The following is a 15500-nucleotide window of genomic DNA, read 5'->3' as shown; positions in this document are numbered from 1 at the left end:
TCCCTGAACCACAGGTGCCCACTGGGTAAAGAAAAGAGAGTTAGCAGTTCTGGCACTTTCTGTGGCCAATGGGGGTCTGGTTCATTTCATCGACAATCACTTCATCGACAGGCCATTTCATCGACTAGGTCATTTCGTCGACATGCCGTTTCCTCGACAGGGTGGTTTCGTCGACAGGGTCATTTCGTCGACAGGGTCATTTCGTCGACAAGTTATTTCGTCGACAGGGTCATTTCGTCGACAGGGTCATTTCGTCGACAGGGTCATTTCGTCGACAAGTCATTTCGTCGACAGGGTCATTTCGTCGACAGGGTTACTTCGTCGACAGGGTCATTTCGTCGACAAGTCATTTCGTCGACAGGGTCATTTCGTCGACAAGTCATTTCGTCAACAGGGTCATTTCGTCGACAAGTCGTTTCGTCGACAGGGTCTTTTCGTCGACAGGATCATTTCGTCTACAGGGTCATTTCGTCGACAAGGTCATTTCATCGACAGGGTCATTTCGTCGACAGGGTCATTTCGTCGACAGGGTCTTTTCATTGACAGGGTCATTTCGTCGACAGGGTCATTTCGTTGATAGTGTCATGCGTAATTCTGATACTATTTTAGAGATTTAATCTAAATATTTCTATTATTAATTAGAAAAATGCACTTATTTAATTTTATACTAAAGTAAAATTCTTTATGGCGGTTTAATGTTACAATTGCACTAAAAGAAGTTCGCTTTTTTAAATTAATTAATAGGTAGTTGAGAAGCGTTTAAACGGTTGATGTATCGAAATCTACTTTTCTATATCTAAATCGTAATAGCTCGACACTTATTTTTAGGATAGGTAAGGATTGTCTTCAGAACATTACCAAGCATGATATCCGGACCGTGGTTACAGTTAATATAGTGTTACGTTAACAATCAAACTGTTTTTAATATCAAATCAAATCAAATCAAATTTTTAATATCAAATATATTTTTAGAATTAAAAGTAATAAAAATATATTACAATGAAAATTTAGACACTATTTCAAGGAGAGGAAAGCTAAATTTATTGCTGTAAAAATTTTCAACACTTTTACATAAATTTTAACAAAAACATAGACATCAGTCGAATTCTCACAGAAATGAAAATAATCATAGATCTAATTATTATATCTGCGTAAGTAGAAAAAAATTCTAGGTTTTTTATGATGGAAAAGTAATTTCTTAATGTTCACTTTAATTGCAATTTTAAACATTTTGTTCAGCATCTTTAACATTGGGACAGGAATATGCGTATTCGAACAATCGAATTGAGTCTTAGTTTCGTTACTACTATTAGAGATTTCGAAGAACAATAGGAACACAAACTTGATGTTTAGGTATTTACCGAGGCGGTTGTAGATTTCCACAATATTTAAAGTGCTACTCACCTTACCAAAATTGTTTAGATGCATGGGCGTAACGCTGCAAGCCTGTTAGTGTTTGGTCTTCACAAAATATGTTTTTTCTATGAATAGTGAATTTAATATATTCAATTATAATCTAATACTATCAAATTATACTATTTTTGAATTATACTATTGTTATAATTAAATAATAATAGTATTATTTAATAAGAATAATAATTGTAGTAAGTAAATGATGAATTAATTCATTTTTTATTTGCAGGATTTAAATTAGACACATTTTGCTTGAAAGAAAATTAACAAAAAGTCAAGCTTGGAATTTAAACGTAAGAATAAATAACTCCTTCTCTACAAAAAAGAAAATAAAATCGTGCAATTAAAATTTGACCAATTTTTTACTAGTATAATTGCTGAAATTTTTAACTGATTTTCTACACAGGATAAAAACACAATTTTCAAACGCTTACTGACCACTATTAGCACGACTTATCGCCAATCAAAATTTTGATTATTTTCTGCCTGAACAAGCCAGGAGACTCAAAACTAAAATGTAGAAAAAATGAAAATAAAAAATGCATATGTATTTAAAATATCAAGTTTGTTCAATAGACTACAAATGAGAAAAACAATTTATAAAAATTTTCACGCATAGCAAAAACCACAAGGGCAAAATTTCACAAAATATTCTATCAACATTCAAAATTCCACTTTTTTCGTCTTGGTAACAAAAATTCACATTTCTTTATCAGGACACATATCAAACATGATATTTAAAAACATTTCCATTTACACTTTTTAAAGGACATTTTGCTCGCCTTTAAAATATATACTCTCACTGCAAATTTTATTAATTTAAATAAATTTTTATTCTCTTGCAAATCGAAAAGAAAAACATTTTAATATTTGAGTAAGACAAGTTTGCTAAATTTATTTTAATAAAACATTAATGAGAATAAAATCAGATGTATATAGAAAACTCACCTCAATTATAAACTCAAAAGTCAATTTATTTGTTATATCGTAGTAAATTGCGTTTTTTTTTCCCAAATGTTTTAGATCATAAAAACCAATTAGACAGGTTTCCTCCCCTCCTCTGATTTAGAGCCATTTTTTATATCATTTCGATTGCATCGCATACCGAGGATGTGGAGTCATTGTGAATTTTTTTTTCTTTTTTCACATTAACGAAGTTTATTTTATAAGGTAAAAAAACTTATAAATGTTTAGGGAACATATAGAATAAAATACATATTAAACTATTAAACGCCAAAACGTAATAAATAATTAATTAAATAAGAAATAAAATAAACTGGAAATGCGAGAACAAGATTTTTGTTTCAAATAATATTTCATTTAAATTTTACAAGAATTGTCAGAAACTTCCCTCTTCAGCAGAATAGCTGACAAAGACATGAGGAAGAGGATTAGAACAAAAATTTTTATCAACATTATTTCCCAATGTTTTCCAAGTTGGATTTTCATTTTTTTTTTCCCCTCATGCATTTTTTCCCCAAGAATTTTATAATGCTAGGAAGTTCAGCCCGTTGCTCACTTCGCTCGCTAACCTTCGTAATAGCCACTCATACAACTTAGTTTGTTTTTTTCGTATATCGATCTTTCTTTTAAAGAGAAAATATATAAATATTGAAATTTCATGTAAGAAAATTTTATTAATATGTCAATAGTAACAAAATTAACGATTACTTGAATATGAAAAAAAATCAACAGAGCTTGAAAAAAATAAATATCTAAACACAGGGAATATATAAATTTTTGATAAAACAAGAAGTAATCTTACTAGCTAACTATCTAAAAGGTTTGTGTTTTTCGGATTAATTCTTTGTAAACAAAAGTTAGTTCCTTTTCCTTCTCTTTTTTTTGGACAAGATTTCAAACTGTATTAACGCGTTTTACTCATTGCGGGGGAACGTTATATAAGTATAATTTTCTTTTTTATCGACAGAAAATTTTTGCAGCTGAAGTGGCCTGTTGACGAAAAAACCTTGTCATTGAAATTATCTATCGACCACATGGTTTCATTATCTAACAGATTCATTTTATACCGTCTTTTTTTCCTTCCTAATTTCACCCGCCATTCACTCCCTACATCAAGAATCATTCAAAATAGTTGTTGCAATTGCTTTTGCGATGATAATCTACAGTAATGTACATTAAAAATTAATCTTAGAAACAAATGTGTTAAATATGATTAGAAAAAAAATTGTGTAATATACAACTTAAATGCGTAAAATACAATTAATGTTTCGTTTTTGCAACGTGATGTGAATACAGGAGTAGGCAATTTTCAAATAAAATGCTTTTTTCCGGCAACTTCAACATACTATTAAGATTTTGCATCAGGCTAGGCTTAAAAAATTTCATCAGAAATATACTAAATTACAAAAAAGTGCAAGGGGTATAACGTCTATTGTAAAAGAATCATAAGACTAGTTTCAAAATTACGCATGACTTTGCCTACAAAATGATCTTCTCTTAATATTGTCGACGAAATGACCCCTGTTGACAAAAATGACCCTGTTGACAAAATGACCCTGTCGACAAAATGAACCTGTCGACAAAATGACTCTGTCGACGAAATGACCCTGTCGACAAAACTACCCTGTCGACGAAATGACTTGTCAAAGAAATGACCCTGCCGACAAAATAACCCTGTCGACGAAATGATTTGTCGATGAAATGACCCTGTCTACGAAATGATCCTGTCAATGAAAAGACCCTGTCGATGAAACGACTTGTCGACGAAATGACCCTGTCGACGAAATGACTTGTCTACGAAATGACCCTGTCGACAAAATGACCCTGTCGACGAAATGACTTGTCGACGAAATGACCTAGTCGATGAAACGGCCTGTCGACGAAATGACCTAGTCGATGAAACGGCCTGTCGATGAAGTGGTGTCGATAAAATGGTGTGCCGACGAAATGACCCTGTCGATGAAACGATCATATCGATGAAATGACCCTGTCGACAAAATGACCCTGTCGACAAAATGACTTGTCGATGAAATGATTCTGTCGACTAAATGACTTATAGACGAAATTACCCTGTCGATGAAATGACCTGTCGACGAAATGACCCTGTCTACGAAATGATCCTGTCAATGAAAAGACTCTGTCGACGAAACGACTTGACGACGAAATGACCCTGTCTACGAAATGACTTGTCGACGAAATGACCCTGTCTACGAAATGATCCTGTCAATGAAAAGACACTGTCGATGAAACGACTTGTCGACGAAATGATCCTGTCGACTAAATGACTTATAGACGAAATGACCCTGTCGATGAAATGACCTGTCGACGAAATGACCCTGTCTACGAAATGATCCTGTCAATGAAAAGACCTTGTCGACGAAACGACTTGACGACGAAATGACCCTGTCAATGAAACGACTTGTCGACGAAATGACCCTGTCGACGAAATGACTTGTCGACGAAATGACCCTGTCGACGAAATGACCCTGTCGACGAAATGACTTTTCAACGAAATGACCCTGTCGACGAAATGACCCTGTCGACGATATGACCCTGTCGACGAAATGACTTGTCGACGAAATGACCCTGTCGACGAAATGACTTGTCGACGAAATGACTTGTCGACGAAATGACCCTGTCGACGAAATGGCCTATCGACGAAACAACCCTGTCGACGAAATGACCCTGCCGACAAAATAACCCTGTCGACGAAATGATTTGTCGATGAAATGACCCTGTCGAGGAAACGATCATGTCGACGAAATGACCCTGTCGATGAAATGAACCTGTCGACGAAATGACCCTGTTGACGAAATGACACTGTCGATGAAATGACCTTGTCGACGAAATGACCCTGTCAATGAAATGACCCTGTCGACGAAATGACTTGTCGACGAAATGATATGTCGATGAAAAGACCCTGTCGATGAAACGATCATATCGATGAAATGACCCTGTCGACAAAATGACCCTGTCGACGAAATGACTTGTCGATGAAATGATCCTGTCGACTAAATGACTTATAGACGAAATGACCCTGTCGATGAAATGACCTGTCGACGAAATGAGCCTGTCTACGAAATGATCCTGTCAATGAAAAGACCCGGTCGACGAAACGACTTGTCGACGAAATGACCCTGTCGACGAAATGACTTGTCGACGAAATGACCCTGTCTACGAAATGATCCTGTCAATGAAAAGACCCTGTCGATGAAACGAATTGTCGACGAAATGACTTGTCGACGAAATGACCCTGTCGACGAAATGACCCTGTCGACGAAATGACCCTGTCGACGAAATGACCCTGTCGACGAAATGACTTGTCGACGAAATGACCCTGTCGATGAAATGGCCTGTCGACGAAACAACCCTGTCGAGGAAACGGCCTGTCGACGAAATGTCCTAGTCGATGAAACGGCCTGTCGATGAAGTGGTATCGATGAAATGGTGTGTCGATGAAGTGATTGTCGATGAAATGAATGCGACCCGGCCAATGGACAATAAGTTCCAAGTGCCTGCCATTTAAAAAAAAAACTCTTTCTTATTCGGTTCGGGCGATGACTTTGAATTTTACTTGCTTCGAAAATGCTAAATAATGTAAAAAATCTCTGATCGTTTTTTTTTCTTCGTGAAATTAAATAAAGATGATAAAGTTCTTTTGTAGTACACTGTTATAAATTGAGTAACTTGGTCCCGTTTGTCATAATTATGCATACTATTTTTGAACCGAAGGCATTTCCTATCATCTTAATGTTTTAATTTTTTGCCATGTTAAAATTTATTGTAATTCATTAAAGAATTTATTTTTCTATTTTATTTCAAACTAAATTTTCCTCTTCAAAAATAATGCTCAATATTTTTAACGTGAATTTGGTTTTTTAAGGATTATTCTAATTTTATGCTTTGAAGTTGCAATTTATTCTCATCATAAATGATAATTATATCTCTAGTTCTATTGCATTTTTTAACCAATATTTTCATTATCAGGACCTAAAATTTCAATTTTCGATAGATTTAAAGATATTTGGCTTTTTGATAACCGAGAAAATTCTATTTTAAACAAAATTCTGTTTAGTTGAAAATGAAATGAATCGGCAGGAGAATAGTTAAAATGAGGGCAGTACAGAAAGGTGAATCTATCAAGTACAAAATTGTTACTTCAAATCGTAAAGCCATAAAATTTTGCGTATATGGGAGGGAGACTAGTTAGGGAAAAAAGAATTCATCATACGATCAGCAACAAGAAATAAAATACTCGAAATTTTAAAAAAACTCAAATTTTACAAATTTAAAAAAAATTCATTTTTTCTGAATCTAAATGTTAAAATTCTACGAGTTAGAGCAGTGGTTACCAACTGGCGGGCCGCATCCGGCCCGCGAAGCCCTTTTTGTGGCCCGCGAACGAAAATATATCAGTTGTCGTTTTTTTGTGGACAATTTTCGTAAAAAATCTATATGGGTTTAAAATACTTTCGTTTAAAGAAAACCTGATTTCTTCGTTTCTGTAAAATTTAACATACCAACGGTGCAAAAAATTTATTTATCAGGTTTTACATCCAAGAAAATATTTATTCAAATACAAAAATAATCGTGTATGTTGGTCTTTTTTATTTCGGTTTTTTGTATTTTGTGAATATAATTTAGCATATGCGTATCAGAAATTTTCTCGAAAAAATTCTCCCATTTAACTTTTTGAAACCACTCATTTTGGACGACATTATTTAATCTTGTAAATTTTAAAACGCATAAAAGAGGTAAAATTTAACATACCAACGGTGCAAAAAATTTATTTATCAGATTTTACATCCAAGAAAATATTTATTCAAATACAAAAATAATCGTGTATGTTGATCTTTTTTATTTCGGTTTTTTGTATTTTGTGAATATAATTTAGCATATGCGTATCAGAAATTTTCTCGAAGAAATTCTCCTATTTAACTTTTTGAAACCACTCATTTTGGACGACATTATTTAAACTTGTAAATTTTAAAACGCATAAAAGAGGTAAAATGTAACATACCAACGGTGCAAAAAATTTATTCATCAGGTTTTACATCCAAGAAAATATTTATTCAAATACAAAAATAATCGTGTATGTTGGTCTTTTTTATTTCGTTTTTTTGTATTTTGTGAATATAATTTAGCATATGCGTATCAGAAATTTTCTCGAAGAAATTCTCCCATTTAACTTTTTGAAACCACTCATTTTGGACATTATTTAAACTTGTGAATTTTAAAACGCATAAAAGAGGTAAAATGTAACATACCAACGGTGCAAAAAATTTATTTATCAGGTTTTACATCCAAGAAAATATTTATTCAAATACAAAAATAATCGTGTATGTTGGTCTTTTTTATTTCGGTTTTTTGTATTTTGTGAATATAATTTAGCATATGCGTATCAGAAATTTTCTCGAAGAAATTCTCCCATTCAACTTTTTGAAACCACTCATTTTGGACGACATTATTTAAACTTCTAAATTTTAAAACGCATAAAAGAGGGAATGAATATCATGTTTCATTTAAATTCCATGAATTGAATATCGCATGTGTGGAAAAGAGCAAAAATTAATTTCAGATGCTCGATAATTTTTTGTTGTTGCTATAATTCCTAATAAGTCGAAAAAAATTTTAATTTTTCACAGAATTAAATTTAAAAGAAAAATCTTGTCACTAAGATTCTGTTTAAGAGACGATTCAAAATGATATGTCTATGCAACAAACAATATTTGTAATGCTTGTTATTTTGCATCTTAATATTAAAAAAACTTTGATAAAAATCTGACAGTAATATTTAATGTTCCTTCAAACATTAAAGAGTCCTATATAAAATTTTGATGAAGTTTCGGCCCGCTATTTGACTGTTGTTTTTAATTGCGGCCCCCGGCCACATGTAAGTTGGAAACCCCTGAGTTAGAGCAACAAAATTTAATGTTCATATATTATTTCAATCTATGAATCTCTTCTAATCGCACATTGCTTTACAAGTTAATAATATTTTGAAAAAAGAAAGTTACAAATAAATATAATTTGGAGGCGCAAAAAAAATGCTAACAATTCACCGGTTTATCTTTTTAATCGAGTAAATTTAAATGTTTTTTAAAACAAAATGTTTTAAATCATTAGAAGAATTAAGATATACTTAACGGTGTTTATAATTTTTAAAAATTTAATTTTTCAAATTAAAAACAATTCACATAAAAAATAATGTAAGACTAGGACGCTTCGCCCCCTGCTCGCTCTCGCTTGCCAACCCCCCCCCCCTGAACTGCTTTCGCAGTTCATTTCGTGCTCGCTCATTGGATACGTTCCTAACGTCTAGCTTTTGTATACGATTACTTGAATATGAAAAAAAATCAACAGAGCTTGAAAAAAATAAATATCTAAACACAGGGAATATATAAATTTTTGATAAAACAAGAAGTAATCTTACTAGCTAACTATCTAAAAGGTTTGTGTTTTTCGGATTAATTCTTTGTAAACAAAAGTTAGTTCCTTTTCCTTCTCTTTTTTTTGGACAAGATTTCAAACTGTATTAACGCGTTTTACTCATTGCGGGGGAACGTTATATAAGTATAATTTTCTTTTTTATCGACAGAAAATTTTTGCAGCTGAAGTGGCCTGTTGACGAAAAAACCTTGTCATTGAAATTATCTATCGACCACATGGTTTCATTATCTAACAGATTCATTTTATACCGTCTTTTTTTCCTTCCTAATTTCACCCGCCATTCACTCCCTACATCAAGAATCATTCAAAATAGTTGTTGCAATTGCTTTTGCGATGATAATCTACAGTAATGTACATTAAAAATTAATCTTAGAAACAAATGTGTTAAATATGATTAGAAAAAAAATTGTGTAATATACAACTTAAATGCGTAAAATACAATTAATGTTTCGTTTTTGCAACGTGATGTGAATACAGGAGTAGGCAATTTTCAAATAAAATGCTTTTTTCCGGCAACTTCAACATACTATTAAGATTTTGCATCAGGCTAGGCTTAAAAAATTTCATCAGAAATATACTAAATTACAAAAAAGTGCAAGGGGTATAACGTCTATTGTAAAAGAATCATAAGACTAGTTTCAAAATTACGCATGACTTTGCCTACAAAATGATCTTCTCTTAATATTGTCGACGAAATGACCCCTGTTGACAAAATGACCCTGTCGACAAAATGACCCTGTCGACAAAATGAACCTGTCGACAAAATGACTCTGTCGACGAAATGACCCTGTCGACAAAACTACCCTGTCGACGAAATGACTTGTCAAAGAAATGACCCTGCCGACAAAATAACCTGTCGACGAAATGATTTGTCGATGAAATGACCCTGTCTACGAAATGATCCTGTCAATGAAAAGACCCTGTCGATGAAACGACTTGTCGACGAAATGACCCTGTCGACGAAATGACTTGTCTACGAAATGACCCTGTCGACAAAATGACCCTGTCGACGAAATGACTTGTCGACGAAATGACCTAGTCGATGAAACGGCCTGTCGACGAAATGACCTAGTCGATGAAACGGCCTGTCGATGAAGTGGTGTCGATAAAATGGTGTGCCGACGAAATGACCCTGTCGATGAAACGATCATATCGATGAAATGACCCTGTCGACAAAATGACCCTGTCGACAAAATGACTTGTCGATGAAATGATTCTGTCGACTAAGTGACTTATAGACGAAATTACCCTGTCGATGAAATGACCTGTCGACGAAATGACCCTGTCTACGAAATGATCCTGTCAATGAAAAGACTCTGTCGACGAAACGACTTGACGACGAAATGACCCTGTCTACGAAATGACTTGTCGACGAAATGACCCTGTCTACGAAATGATCCTGTCAATGAAAAGACCCTGTCGATGAAACGACTTGTCGACGAAATGATCCTGTCGACTAAATGACTTATAGACGAAATGACCCTGTCGATGAAATGACCTGTCGACGAAATGACCCTGTCTACGAAATGATCCTGTCAATGAAAAGACCTTGTCAACGAAACGACTTGACGACGAAATGACCCTGTCGACGAAATGACTTGTCGACGAAATGACCCTGTCTACGAAATGATCCTGTCAATGAAAAGACCCCGTCGATGAAACGACTTGTCGACGAAATGACCCTGTCGACGAAATGACTTGTCGACGAAATGACCCTGTCGACGAAATGACCCTGTCGACGAAATGACTTTTCAACGAAATGACCCTGTCGACCAAATGACCCTGTCGACGATATGACCCTGTCGACGAAATGACTTGTCGACGAAATGACCCTGTCGACGAAATGACTTGTCGACGAAATGACTTGTCGACGAAATGACCCTGTCGACGAAATGGCCTATCGACGAAACAACCCTGTCGACGAAATGACCCTGTCGACGAAATGACCCTGCCGACAAAATAACCCTGTCGACGAAATGATTTGTCGATGAAATGATGATTTTTTAACCAATATTTTCATTATCAGGACCTAAAATTTCAATTTTCGATAGATTTAAAGATATTTGGCTTTTTGATAACCGAGAAAATTCTATTTTAAACAAAATTCTGTTTAGTTGAAAATGAAATGAATCGGCAGGAGAATAGTTAAAATGAGGGCAGTACAGAAAGGTGAATCTATCAAGTACAAAATTGTTACTTCAAATCGTAAAGCCATAAAATTTTGCGTATATGGGAGGGAGACTAGTTAGGGAAAAAAGAATTCATCATACGATCAGCAACAAGAAATAAAATACTCGAAATTTTAAAAAAACTCAAATTTTACAAATTTAAAAAAAATTCATTTTTTCTGAATCTAAATGTTAAAATTCTACGAGTTAGAGCAGTGGTTACCAACTGGCGGGCCGCATCCGGCCCGCGAAGCCCTTTTTGTGGCCCGCGAACGAAAATATATCAGTTGTCGTTTTTTTGTGGACAATTTTCGTAAAAAATCTATATGGGTTTAAAATACTTTCGTTTAAAGAAAACCTGATTTCTTCGTTTCTGTAAAATTTAACATACCAACGGTGCAAAAAATTTATTTATCAGGTTTTACATCCAAGAAAATATTTATTCAAATACAAAAATAATCGTGTATGTTGGTCTTTTTTATTTCGGTTTTTTGTATTTTGTGAATATAATTTAGCATATGCGTATCAGAAATTTTCTCGAAAAAATTCTCCCATTTAACTTTTTGAAACCACTCATTTTGGACGACATTATTTAATCTTGTAAATTTTAAAACGCATAAAAGAGGTAAAATTTAACATACCAACGGTGCAAAAAATTTATTTATCAGATTTTACATCCAAGAAAATATTTATTCAAATACAAAAATAATCGTGTATGTTGATCTTTTTTATTTCGGTTTTTTGTATTTTGTGAATATAATTTAGCATATGCGTATCAGAAATTTTCTCGAAGAAATTCTCCTATTTAACTTTTTGAAACCACTCATTTTGGACGACATTATTTAAACTTGTAAATTTTAAAACGCATAAAAGAGGTAAAATGTAACATACCAACGGTGCAAAAAATTTATTCATCAGGTTTTACATCCAAGAAAATATTTATTCAAATACAAAAATAATCGTGTATGTTGGTCTTTTTTATTTCGTTTTTTTGTATTTTGTGAATATAATTTAGCATATGCGTATCAGAAATTTTCTCGAAGAAATTCTCCCATTTAACTTTTTGAAACCACTCATTTTGGACATTATTTAAACTTGTGAATTTTAAAACGCATAAAAGAGGTAAAATATAACATACCAACGGTGCAAAAAATTTATTTATCAGGTTTTACATCCAAGAAAATATTTATTCAAATACAAAAATAATCGTGTATGTTGGTCTTTTTTATTTCGGTTTTTTGTATTTTGTGAATATAATTTAGCATATGCGTATCAGAAATTTTCTCGAAGAAATTCTCCCATTCAACTTTTTGAAACCACTCATTTTGGACGACATTATTTAAACTTCTAAATTTTAAAACGCATAAAAGAGGGAATGAATATCATGTTTCATTTAAATTCCATGAATTGAATATCGCATGTGTGGAAAAGAGCAAAAATTAATTTCAGATGCTCGATAATTTTTTGTTGTTGCTATAATTCCTAATAAGTCGAAAAAAATTTTAATTTTTCACAGAATTAAATTTAAAAGAAAAATCTTGTCACTAAGATTCTGTTTAAGAGACGATTCAAAATGATATGTCTATGCAACAAACAATATTTGTAATGCTTGTTATTTTGCATCTTAATATTAAAAAAACTTTGATAAAAATCTGACAGTAATATTTAATGTTCCTTCAAACATTAAAGAGTCCTATATAAAATTTTGATGAAGTTTCGGCCCGCTATTTGACTGTTGTTTTTAATTGCGGCCCCCGGCCACATGTAAGTTGGAAACCCCTGAGTTAGAGCAACAAAATTTAATGTTCATATATTATTTCAATCTATGAATCTCTTCTAATCGCACATTGCTTTACAAGTTAATAATATTTTGAAAAAAGAAAGTTACAAATAAATATAATTTGGAGGCGCAAAAAAAATGCTAACAATTCACCGGTTTATCTTTTTAATCGAGTAAATTTAAATGTTTTTTAAAACAAAATGTTTTAAATCATTAGAAGAATTAAGATATACTTAACGGTGTTTATAATTTTTAAAAATTTAATTTTTCAAATTAAAAACAATTCACATAAAAAATAATGTAAGACTAGGACGCTTCGCCCCCTGCTCGCTCTCGCTTGCCAACCCCCCCCCCCTGAACTGCTTTCGCAGTTCATTTCGTGCTCGCTCATTGGATACGTTCCTAACGTCTAGCTTTTGTATACTTTTTTGAACACTGAAGTTCCGAAAACTTGTCACTGTAGAAAATTCTAAACCTGTGCATTTCAATATTAATTTGAAATTGCAAACAGTTCACATAATTTTCTTAATCACACTATTCTAAATTTCAGTTGTTGAGAAAAGTAACTGTTGTAAGTTTTGTTTTAAAGTCTTTCCCACCAGAGGGCTAAAGCCATGTGTTGTAAAACAATATGAAATAGTACTGAAAGCCGGATGTAATGCATCGGCTTCGATGAAGATTATTTTGTGAGAATTTTTTTGATAATTCGGTGAGAATTCACCCGATTAGACATATGATGCTCACTGCGTGCTCTTGCGCGCCGAAGCCTATCAATTAAAACGTATTAGCGTTTTATATAATATAGATTAGCCATATGATGCTCACTCACTACGTGCTCTTGCGCGCCGAATCCTATCAATAAAAAATGAAAACTGCTGCCAACGCGAGAAAAGAAATATCATCTGTTTTATTGATACATACGTACGTATTAGCGTTTTATATAATAAGAAGATAGATTAACAAAATGTTTTAAATCATTAGAAGAATTACTTAATAGTATTTTTAATTTTCAAAAATAATGAGGAAAAAGCATCCATTAACGTTTTCACACATTACGATCTAGCGTTTCTATAAAACAGATTTTTTTGTTATCTAAAATCTGATGTATAGGTGAAGTCTTTCTGATTTAATCATCTCTACACTCAGCTGCGCAAACTTTTCTTGATTTCAGGTAAATCTAAAGTAAACTAGGAGGTTTATATTGCTGAAACTTTTTTTTCAAAATATCGAAATGCAAATAAATTAGGACATGATTAATTATGATTAGGCAGTTGGGAAGTTATCCTATAATAATTTGTTCAGGTATTGATATTGTTTTTTTTTAAAGAAAAATATTTTTCAGAGTAAGAAACTTCATGATTTTCTCTAGGTTTATCTAAAGTTTTCCGTACTTTAAATTTTTCTGTTAATAGAAAAAGAATTTGCCATAAATCAATTTCCCCATGTTATAGCATTCTCATAAAGGAAAAGGAAATTGTGATTTGCTTATTTTTGATGACTAGAAAAAGAAAGTAGTGTTTACGTAAAGTACTAAAATACTTTTATTTATTTAATTTTTCAAAATGTAATAAGAGTAACAGCTACATTTGGTAAAATTTTAAGTTTGAAGTGAAAATTAAAATTGCATAAAATTTTCTTTGAATAAGTTTTAAACGTCTAGAGTTTTGATTAGAAAGGGAAAACACATTTAGCAAATGAACTTAATGTGTAATGTCCTAGATAACAAGAAAACTATCTGTTTGAGTGCTTAAGATGTAAACTTCAATAATTTTATCCTATAAATGTATATTAAGTTTTGTCTCATCAAAATTTAATAAAATGAAAAGACTTGCTAACTGTTTTATTTATTTATTTTTGAAGAGTTATGTTTTTTATTCAATATTCTTGACTAACATAATAACATTAACACGACATAAAAAAAGGAGTATGTCTAGTCACATAGTTTGGTGCAAAGCGCCAACACCGGAGTAAAATTTTTTTAAGACACAGTCTACTTACTAGAAAGGAGGCGAAGCGCTATATGAGTAAAAGATTGATTAATACAATAAAAGGTAACGTCCGTAATGTTTCACATGGTGATGTCTTTCTAGATATACTCATTGGATCAATTAATGAACCGTATACAGACAATTATATCACGGGATTTCAAACAGATATTCAAATAATCGCAAGTAAAGACAGGCGGAGAAGCGCGGCAATTTTTTAAAAAGGGCAGATCGACATTTTCCCATTAACTATTGAAAGGGGCTTAGTTGTGGTTGAATGTAACTACAGACAAAACAGATTCTATTTCGTTTCCACCTATGTGCCTCCCTCAGCTGAACTTACGCCAACATTAAACAATTTACAATCTGCAGAAGTTCAGAGCTTACCCATTTATAATAGATGGAGACTTCAATGCTAAAAATTCATTCTGGGGTGGTAGCGACGACAACAGAGGAGTGAAAGTGACGGAATTTATTGTCTTGATCGACTTAGAAGTTGCAAATGACCCTAATTCACCACCAACCTATAACTCTACTAAGGGCAGAAGCTGGATTGTTTTAACCACTTATTCTAGAGATCTTCCGATACATAATTGGCAAGTCGTTGACAGATAAACACTTAGTGACCATCGGGGTAATCACTAAGTATCACTAAGTAATCTTAGTAATCACTAAGGGGATCTATCTTAGTAATCACTAAGGGGATAACTTTTGACAGATCAACAACTGAACAACCTAACA

At 32.9% G+C, this 15500-nt stretch overlaps 1 protein-coding gene across 1 annotated transcript in view; it reads right to left on the bottom strand.

The window, feature by feature from the left end:
* Positions 1-13874, bottom strand: part of LOC107456121 (cytochrome P450 4c3) — a 57092-nt gene extending 43218 nt beyond the window's left edge. The window contains exon 1 of the mRNA XM_087152027.1: positions 13696-13874. The gene's annotated coding sequence lies outside the window, so the exon portion shown is untranslated. The remainder of the gene's footprint in view (positions 1-13695) is intronic.
* Positions 13875-15500: the final 1626 nt, after the last annotated feature.

The sequence above is a fragment of the Parasteatoda tepidariorum genome, chromosome 9, assembly GCF_982258835.1.
Source record: "Parasteatoda tepidariorum strain Cologne lab strain chromosome 9, Ptep-v5.0, whole genome shotgun sequence".
NCBI classification, from domain to species: Eukaryota; Metazoa; Arthropoda; class Arachnida; order Araneae; family Theridiidae; genus Parasteatoda; species Parasteatoda tepidariorum.
This window is presented reverse-complemented; position numbering and strand designations above follow the sequence as displayed.